Below are 7472 nucleotides of genomic sequence, written 5' to 3'. Positions count from 1 at the left end.
TTTGCCCCTCTGGAAACAGCTGAGTTCCTGGCCAAAAACCTGAACAAAATCCAAGTCTAAATTCAAGTGCCAGAGAGGAGGACACTTACCACCATACCTAATGTGTTATTCCAGTTGCTTCACAAGTACAAGCCCTAAATAGAGCAATCAGGGCTCAACTGCTTAACAGTAGCACTGTACAAATTTCTGCACTGTAACTCGACCGGGTGCAAGTCTCTGGCCATGGCCAACGTTCAAGCCGGGGTTGGCAACGCTCTTGTTTTCTACACTGCAAATGTCAACTAACGCTCAGCTTAAACGCTCACACCAGCCCCTTCACAGCTATCTGCTCTTTCCAGACATCCTCCCCGAGGTTAGGCAGCACCTGAGGTTCTCAGTCTTAAATCTGTACCAAGTTAACAGGCAAGATGGATTACGAGTTTCTCCAGCCCAAGTCATGCCAGCAAATTCCTCCCTGCTCCATGCTAATAGAGTCCTCCTTTGAATTGCCTCATTTGAATCTGATGAAAAGAAGAAAAAAAAAAAAAAAAAAAAAAGATTCAGCCTCTTCCCAGGGGCAGATGCTCCCATACTCGTTTCCATCAGTTACGAAACTACTACTGTCTAGCCTAGTTTTCCCCTCTGCTTTGCTCAGTTTCAGACCGTTGCTCCCCATTGTTCTCCATCTTGCCGAACACAGAACAGGTTTAGAGGAGGGTAAATAAATAGGCCTGTAGATGGGGGCTTGGGAAACACATTCCCCCACCAACTGTGCAAAGAGACAGAAAACCCCCAAAACTCAGCCGCACGTAAAATCTGCTTGCACCTAGCAAATCTCACCAGCTTGTTGAGGTCACTGCCTGGTGCAAAACATGTCACTTGGAAGCACCCCATACAGCCCTGCTCCAACTGGAAGAGTTAGGCATGGACAAAGTGGGGTCCAGCACCTCCTGCTCCAATAGCAATTTCACATGACAAGAATAGACCCAAACACATACTGGGAAAGCTTACTCACTTTTACTGTAAGTAACCTGAGTAGTTCGTACTCTTTCTGTAGCCACAAACTGAAATGAAACCCAGACCAAAGAAGTTTGCTTCAACTATGCACAAGTGACTTCATGGTAAAGAGAGGAACAAGTGATGCAGTTTTAGGTTCCTTTTGCAGCCCAAGAGCTGCTCTGCCAGCAGAAACCCAGGTGATGTGCTCACGTCCACAGCAGCAAAGCTGTTGCCACAGCTGTACATTAGACCATGGGCTTACCCAGCTGTCGGAGGAAGAGACACTCCCTGCTGTTACACAAGCTCGGGGCAGAGGACAAGGCTTTCGGGCTGCAGCAGCTGGACCCTTCCTTCAGCACGTGCATGCTCACACTTCATAGATGAAGCAATAAGGAAACACTGTCAAGCAGTTATTGTACAACATGCTGACCTTCACCCTGCACTACAGTGTTAACTGAATGTTCCCCCATGGGGAGGCAGAGCTTCATCTTTCCCAAAACTAAATATCCGGAATGCGACTCTTTCAAAAGAGGCAGGCATCCCGTCTTCCCTGATGCTGTGCAGGTCCTCACAAAAGGAACAGGGAAAACCATAAGATGTAAAGTGGGATAGGCCTTATGTACATTTTACAGCCTTAAAGAATGCTCTTTAGATTTATATTGCATATTTTTGTACCACAAAGCTATCAAGAGGTTTTACCGGAGTTACCATGTGTCTTGTGGAGGAAAGGGTGAGTGGTCATAACAAGCCATTGGTCATAATTAGGACACCATTTTGGGTATGCAGAACTGGACACAGGGGAAAGGAAGGAAATACCTTCCGTAGTTTTCATCCCTTGCCTGCCATTAAGACCTACGTGACACAGAGCTGGGTGCTGTGCAGTAAAAATGAGATTTCTCTTCTCCTGTCCAAGGACAGAAAGCAAGTTTTACAAACAGTAGGAGAGTCTCAGAGGCCACAAAAGACAAAGCCTTTGGTTACATACAGCAAGTTCCTCACCTGACAAGGCTTCCTCACTTCATTTCTTTCTTGAATCTAACAAACCCAAAAGCAGCTTACCTCCAGACAGGCAGTATATTTAACCATTACCATATCCTTGGGACATGCACAGGAATTCAATAGCAGAGGGGCTGCTACTTTCCTTAACTAATTAAGATTGCCTCATAACCAGAATCGGAACAGATCCTTGAATTTAGTGTGTGAATCACAAGGGAGCAGAGGACAAACTCTGATCCCACACTTACAGTAAGCCCGATTTGTAGACTTAAGATGAGATACTGCCCTCCTCACTATGAGTAGCCACCAAAGTCCCTTTGTTGCATCTGCCAAATTGAAACACCAAAATAAAATGGTTTGGTATGCGCAAGTAAATTCCCTTATTTTCTGGAGGAAAGAAAAGAGCAAGCTGCTGTTTCCAGACCTAATTTCCCAGCTCTCAAGAGGACACAATTCATTCATCTAGAAGAAAACACTGAGGTGGAAAAGAAAGTATAAGAGAGTGACACGTTAGAATGAGATTCAACATGCTTATTTCACTTGTGACCTAAACTGCAAACACATTTGCCTTTGGGGGTGGGATAATCAGCACACAGTTGGGTATTAGTACAGTTTTTATACTAATTTATTCTCAGCAGTGCCATATTTCAGCTCTTCCCAACATCCTACTACCCTGGAGCAAAAACCCTAGCTTATAATAATGGGTTTTGAGAGTCCGAAAAACAAAAAAGTTAAAATTAATTTTTCAGTGCCAGACAGACTCCTCGGGGAACCCTAACTCAACATGCATGAGCAATACTCACAACAGGACAACACATGGCAAATAAAATGCAAAGCAGAACCAAATGGAAAAAGAGGAGGGAGAGAAGGAGCTGAAAAGAGAGGCGACGCACGTGTGTGTGTAAACACATACACATGCACACAGAGGGGCACCACTTGATGAAGCTTCTCAGTTTTTGCTCTGTAGATGTCGAAGCTGCCTGGATGGAGGCCTCAGATCAGCCCAACATCATTGAACATTGATTTAGGATTTCTACTTATTTTTTATAGGCATGGCATTTAAAGAACACCAGCAATCATGAATTCCTTTAGCAACCTACACCTCTCCATGCCTAAGACCACCAAGCTACTTGGCTCATGCCCCTGTGTTCACAGAAATGGTCTGTTGGGTATGCAAGGGTTTGAGGCAATAAAAGCGCTCTCAGAGAGCCCAGTTGGAGGGAGGGGGATATTATAACTCCCTTCTCTCAGCAGTTAGAGCACTGAGAAGTCATGCAGTGAGTCAGGTTCAAATCTTTATGGGGGTTTGAACCTACATATTTCACCTTATCCAGTTACTGAGCTGTACAGCCTTCTGGAGAGGATTTGGTTCCATCACACCACTGAACTTTTCAACTGTGAATGAAAAATACACCAGAGTGAAAGGGGGAAAGACTCGGTAGCTGAGAACACAAGGCACTTTCTTTGGAAGGCATGTGCAGTCCAGCCCTCACTCAGGTCACTGCTGCCTGGAAAACATGCCCACAGAACAAGGATCAAAACTTCCTCCCTTGTACTATGGCTCATTCCTATGCTATGTGAACTGCTCTCCCTGTTGTTTCCTTCAGACACAACACCAATTGTATCATCAAAGAGGATTCTCTGTACTAGAAAGGATGATGTAAATATCCCTTCCACCACAGTATCAGTAAACATGAATTTCACTGCATTTCTAGGATTTATGACCACAGTGAAAGCAGATCCTATAGCATCACTTAACCAAACACCCCAGTAGGCTGCAGAGATACTATAGATAAAACTCAATTAAGACACCAGTTTGTACCTTCCTCTCACCCACTTGCTCCAGAACTCCACAGACATTAGTAACTGACCTTGTGTCATTATCTTTGCCTCCTGCAAACCTCATTCTTTTGCACCTCTTTGCAGTTGAACACACCCATCCAGGTTCTCTGCTCTCTCCCAAGTTCCATTTTGTCACATACCTAACAATTCAACCAAACTTGACTGCTGAGTGAGGGTCTCCCCTCACGCGCTGTCACCCCTTGCAAACATCACTTGGATCACTTGTCCCTGTTCTCCTGGTTTCCTCCTATATACCGGGGAAAGAGACCTTGCATGGCCCACCTCCAGGAAAAGGTCACTCACCTTAGCCATTTCCCAGCTCTGGTAAAATTCAGCATTTAGAAAGAGCATTGGGTGTCTTTCCTGTGGCATTTATGATGCAAATGTGGATGCTCTGTGCTAGACCAAGAGAACTACAAACCAAAACCAAGAGAGAGAAAGCACAAGGGAACAACATTGCACACCTTTCAGTAAATTTGACCCTGTGAAGGATTATGAACTTTGTGTGGATTAAAGGCATGATGTGCCTCACAGAAAAAGTCTCTGGCAGAGTTAAAACTGGAAAAAGGTAAAAATGGTGGCAGGGAAGCAGAAGAAGCTGGTGGTTTATGGCGACTAGCTTTTTTGGAGTAGAAGAGAGAAAAGAAAAATTCTCCTACTGCAAACCACATAATAAAGGAGATTCATTAACTTCTATATTTACAGCCTATATCACAGTACAGGAATGAGGAAATACTCAAATCAAAGACCTTAAGACTGGTCAAGATATGAGGTTTTAACTATGCAGGGCCACTCTCTGGAATTCCTGATACAGCCATTAAAAGGCCAAATAAGGACACTGGGGTTTGACTCTGACAGCTTGTATAATAGCCAGTGTCTAATACCTCTGTATCAGATACTGCCTAGCTAGCTGGACAGGAGTGTGATGGGAAGAGGAGAACTTTCCCACCTTGCCTTGCATGCTGCACACAGGATTGTATGACCAAGGACTCAAAAGGGATTTATCCAGTGCCAGGGTCGCACTCTGCTCAGGGCTTAATACTTTCAGGTTGCATTCAATAAAAGCACCTTATAAAGCAGCTCCAGTGCTCCAAGAGGAAGGCCAGAAGACAGAGATACACAGACCTTTTCAGCCAGGAGGATGAAAGTATTTACAATTGCAGGCTTACACAGGCATGTGCTCACACAGGCTGAGAACCCTCCCCTCTGCAGAGTCCTGCCACATGTTTCCACAGGGAGGTGCTGGGATGAGGCACATCAGCTTCCACAGGCACCCAGAGCACCTCATCTGCTACAGCCATACATACAGCACTTCATTGGCACTAAGGAATCACAGGCTGAGAGCAGCACAACAGCCTAAACCCAACACTTGCAGAACAGATACAGCCTCCCAGGGAGTATCATTGGGGTCTAACAAATAAAACAAAATACTTAAGTCCTTTGCATTAGCTTTGCACCAGGGTGATATTAGCCACTGTTTAAGCAGTTACTCTGCAGTAGATAGGTTTAACACATACTTTGCTTTGTAGCTTGACACTTTCTGTTCACAGAAAGGTTCTTCATAAACAAGCCTGAAGCAAAACCAAGAAGCATTTTTCTCCCTACACTCACACAGTCTTCTACTCAAATCCTCATAAATCACTGCAGCATCCCAACATGCAGATCCATCCTCTGATCAGGAAGGTTCCTGCCTCCCCAGTAGATGCAGCCCAAGCTACCAGAGCAGACTTACTTCACCCAATGCTTTCTTCCTTTTTGTTTCCACCTTCTCCTGTCTCTTCAATTGCAAATGTCTTACCTGAGAGAAGGAAAAAGCACAGCAAAACCAGGAGCCCCCACCTCAGCAATTTGAACTGGAACAAGAAAAAGAAACAGGTGACCCTGACTTTTATGTCTGAGAGATCCAGAAGCTGTGGTGAGTTTACATGCTACTGAAGTCACAGGTGTGGTTAATCTCAATTACCCCACCTTGAGAAGAGAAGAGGTAGGAAAAAAGCCCCTGAGCAAGACTGTGCTGTAATTCTGGTGCTGGCTAGGGCTAAAGCTGTGAGGTTAATCAGTGAACCTGGGAAAATAACAGTCTCTGTATGGCTTTTAACTTTTTTTCTTTCTCTACTGCTTTTGGGTCATCAGTCTGCAGATCTGCCTTAGTCATCCAGCTAGGGTGTTCACAGAAGAATAAATAAATGAATCACACTCTTTGCAGGCATCGCTTGGAATAACTCCCTCCCCCTTGACTTTCTGTGTTTCCCAAGTCAAGGAAGCCAAAAGCTACAGCAGCCACACTGGGTGTGCACTGGACATGGCCTGTCTGCCTGGGCAGCTTTGCAGGAAAGCAACCTGTGCACAGCTCTGCTGCTGCCTGCATACCAGAGCAGCTTGTGCTCATGGGCTGCACCAGCTCCACTGCCTCATCAGGGTCCTGGATGTGCCCCTACAGCACCAGGAGGCAGCCAGTGAATCCACACCCGCGAGGGTAGCACAGTATAGGCACACCTCACACACATCCCCTGTTTCTGGGGCTGGGATGTCTTTGTATTTGCACCTTCCTTAGATCCTGAAAATCAAAGCAGATGGGTAAGAAAAGGAAGGGGGAAAAAAAGAAGAAAGAAGAGAAGCTGGAGATAAATAATGTTTAACACTCCAAATTCCTCCAGGGATTTTGGGTCCAGGAGCTGGAATCCATGCTCTACACTGGGCCACTCAGGTCGATTTTGGGAGTCATCCTAACCAATGTGGGAAAGCAGTAGATGTCATAGAATCACAGAATAGTTAGGATTGGAAAAGACCTTAAGATCACCTAGTTCATCTGCTAAAATACATTTTGATTTGCAGGGTGAGTGCCTTGGATGGTGTAGTGCCAACCACTGTAGCACCAACTTCTGGTCCAACGGTGTCTGTGATTCTAAGGTTGCATCTTGGGCTCTGGTGGGCAGCAGGACCCCAGAGGAACTGCAAGGGGCATGGGTGTCAGAATACAGTTCAGAGAGGAGCCTCAGTCTACTTCCAGAGTGAATTAAAGAATCATGTTGTGGTTGTAGGAAGGTTCCCACTTCTAATTTACCTCTCTCCTGGAGAAAAACATCAAGGTTTTCCTTCTGAAAATGCAGAGGATAAGTATTTGGACTTTCAGAAGCTCAATGAGAAGGACAAAAAGAATTCCCACCACTCCTTAACTAACTCACTTCTCCAATCAATTAGCAGAGTATTAGGCAAGCCCATAGAAGACCCTGGTTTTTATTCCTTTTTGACCCTAAAATACTTGCTCTACTTGACTTTTTTGAGGGAAGCATCCTAGTGCGAGGTTTTTTTTTTCTGAACCTGTGTTTCCACAGCTCTTTCAGGTTATGTGGTGAGTTTAGGCAAATCATAACAATCTCTGCTGGATAACTCTTGCAGTCTTCTGAGCAATTGAGTTCAGCACTTCAGTCCATTGGGAGGGTTAAAGTCTGCTTGTATTTAACTGCCTACTGTTTATAACAGGAAACCTGAAGAGCACTCCCAGGATCCCAAAAGCTATCACTCTTGCCTACTTCTAACTACTATAATGTGTTAAGATGGGACTTTCCACCCATCTGGGGAACTCTATACTTTAGTCTAATTTCCCGGAGTACGTTCCTGCTGGGATGAGCCCCCTCTCCAAGCTGCCCCTTGTT

Source organism: Nestor notabilis, unplaced genomic scaffold, assembly GCF_000696875.1.
Source record: "Nestor notabilis isolate BGI_N333 unplaced genomic scaffold, ASM69687v1 scaffold27725, whole genome shotgun sequence".
Classification (NCBI taxonomy): Eukaryota; Metazoa; Chordata; class Aves; order Psittaciformes; family Psittacidae; genus Nestor; species Nestor notabilis.
This window is presented reverse-complemented; position numbering follows the sequence as displayed.